We start from the raw sequence: 3263 nt of genomic DNA on the forward strand, positions 1-3263 counted from the left end.
AGGAGGAAGTGGGCGTTGCCTTATTTTGTGCTTTTAGCTTCCTGTCCAGTAATAGGGGCGGAGACCACTCTCTCCATGGTGCTGATCTCTAACCCATATTCCACAGACTAAAAGGAATATTCCCAGAACAATCAGTTCTCTCCTACAAAGTCCATTAACTTAAGGAATCTCCTTGTCAGAAAAGTCCTCTCATCACTATCAGGGACGGCGCATTCCCAAGTAAAAATAAAAACGCAAGACTTGTACCCACATATTACCATCAAATACAGTCTACATACCAAACACAAATCAGGACTACAAAATCATGGATGTATTCATGTACATCCTCCAATGTAGTGTACATGATACAATGTGCAAGGTGCCCGGAAGGTGTCTATACTAAACTATGCAAAAACTGCAAACAAGAACAAATTTACACAGACACACAATTAATTGTGTTTCTGTGTAAGAGTGAACTCTTAAGAGTGAACTGGACATCTGTGGGAAAACATTTCTCTATTCTAGATCTAAAAGTCTTTATACTAAAGGGTTATTTCAAGGACAGAGAAATTTGGGAATTCAGGCTGATAATGTTCAATTCCTTGACAATAGGACTCAAATTTAACACCTGGATTTATGACTCACTACAGCGATGGGAAGTAAAATGGCTCCACAGTACGCAAATCTTTTCATGGCCAAGCTTGAAAGTGACTTTGTCCTTATGTCCCAGCAGGCCTCTGGCCTACTATCGTTTCATTGACGATATTTTAATCATCTGGACAGGGTCTGAGCAACAGCTGAAGACGTTCCATGAACAATTTAATCGATTTCATCCCACCATCAACCTAATACTCAACTACTACTGTACTGAAATTAACTTTTTGGACACCATCCTCAAGCTACAGACCAATGAAATAGAGACATCGTTGTACCGGAAACCAATCGACCGTCCTACATACCTTAAATGGGACAGTTTTCATCCAAAACACAAACTCTATTGTTTACAGCCAAGCCATCAGATACAATCGGATATGTTCCAAACCTATGGATAGAGACAAACACCTTGATGGCCTCAGAAAGACCTTTCTGAATCAGGGCTACCATCCAAGAACAATTGAGAACCAGATTACAAGAGCCACCAGAATATCAAGGAATCATCGCTTACATTACAAAACCAAACAAGAAAACAACCAGGTGCCTCTAGTAGTCACCTACAATCCAAATCTGGAGGCGGTAAGGAGAGCCGCACGGAAACTACAACCCTTACTACAAAAAGATGCCCGATTACAATCCATATTTCCGGACCCCCCACTTCTGTTTCAGGCAGCCCCCAAATCTAAGCAGCATCATTGTCAGAAGCCTCTGTCATCTCCACCAGCTACAGGTACCATTCCTTGCAACCAGAAAAAATGCAAAACCTGTCCATTTATAACGACCACAGACAAGATGATAATACCCAACTCACATCACGACTATAAGATCCCAGGTACGTTCAGCTGTATCACATCTAATGTAGTGTACTTAATTATATGTACCAAATGTCCAGCTGGGGGTCTTTATGTAGGGGAGACAGGGCAAAAACTTAGGACAAGGATGAATCATCGCCACACAATAAAAGAAAAAAAGAATAGATCTGCCTTTAGCCAAGCATTTTTGTTCCCCTGATCACAGCATAAAAGATATGAAATTACTAGTATTAAAAGGTAACTTCAAATCTCAAACAGAAAGAAGAATCTCAGAATATAAACTGATGATGACCTTTAACACTTTCAGAGCAGGAATGAATGTGTCACATGGATTTATGTCATTCTACATCAACTAAGGAATGTGCTCCTCAGAATTGTGAGGCCATCACAACACTGGACCTGGTCAAAGGACAATAAAACCTTCACACTACTTATCTATTAACTGCTAAAATATTTATAGCCAGAACTGTTTCTCTTCTATAATAACTCTGCTTTTCATCACCTGTCTTACCTATTGCATTTTTTTTTCTCTTGTGTGTCTTATTGTGTATAAATATGCGACTCTTCAGATTTTGTCTTATACTATGCCTGATGAAGAGACCTGAGTAGTCTCGAAAGCTTGCAATTTGTTACCATCTTTTCAGTTAGCCATTAAAAGGTATCAACCACTGAGGACTCTCAAATCTAAATATTTTTGACTCACTACATGGATTCAACTCACACCTCCTCCAGATGATCTCCCGGTAATTAAACACTCCCACAGCCTCTCAATTTGCAACAAAAAAAAAATCCTAATTTGATGTCCTTGTCATTAGGAGGCATCACCCCCTCCACCTCATGAACAAATGTCCTGCTGTAATATATCTCAAAATGTTGTGCTTTCTTCATTTGTCTTCTTAATTCATTTGTAATCCCGCCTGAAGGAATTTTTTTTTTATGGTTAGCCAATTAAAAGGTATCACTCCATTTTTGGACACCAGCATTTACATTGTTTTCTGTATTAAAATGTATGTATTTTATATGAGCAGGTTGGGTCTTTGTAGTGATTGGTGCTTGCCTGTAAACACTATATAAACCCAGCCAAACTATGCTTTACTGTTTGTACTTGATAAAGACCCACAGGTCAAAACGATGTATATATTAATGATGGAATAAACTGTACCATGTGACTGAACACCCTGGATTGGAGGCTGTCTACATTTATGTTCACATTAGAGTATCCACTAATGGACAATGCCAGTTAAATTAATAAAAAATTTTTAAAAAAAGCACATGGCTACATGACGTTGTGTCACTTGACAGCTGCAGCCAATGAGGGGGCCACCATTTGGCTACAGCTCATCAATACTCCATCAAGAGACATCCACTCTGATGAAATAAATGCTGCAGCTGACGAGCAGCCCTTCATCTGTCACATGACTGCCACGTCACTGCTAGGAAGATATGACATCACAGGAACAGTGTAGCTTCTGGAGGAGAGTCTACAGTTTAGATATAAGATGGGTTCCTGAATTAATTAACCCCATAACTGGTATATCATATGTGGTGGTAACCTTTCCATTTCAGTGCACAAACATTTTTTTTTATTATCATAGTCTATATATTTGTATATAAAAGTAAAATAATTTTATAATACATGGAGCGGTGTTTGTTCTTACTGTATTGGAGATGCTAATACTCAATTATTAACTAGCCTGCATTGTAGGTTTCATATACTGAAAACTAAAAACAGCTGGGGTGGAGGCACAGTAGAAAGGAAGTGCAATGAAATGGTGATTAGGGGGAAAAAAAAAACAAAAATAAAAAAAACACCCATAA

This window comes from Phyllobates terribilis, unplaced genomic scaffold (assembly GCF_046119375.1).
Source record: "Phyllobates terribilis strain yellow unplaced genomic scaffold, ASM4611937v1 Scaffold_10__3_contigs__length_209671492, whole genome shotgun sequence".
In the NCBI taxonomy this organism is placed as follows: Eukaryota; Metazoa; Chordata; class Amphibia; order Anura; family Dendrobatidae; genus Phyllobates; species Phyllobates terribilis.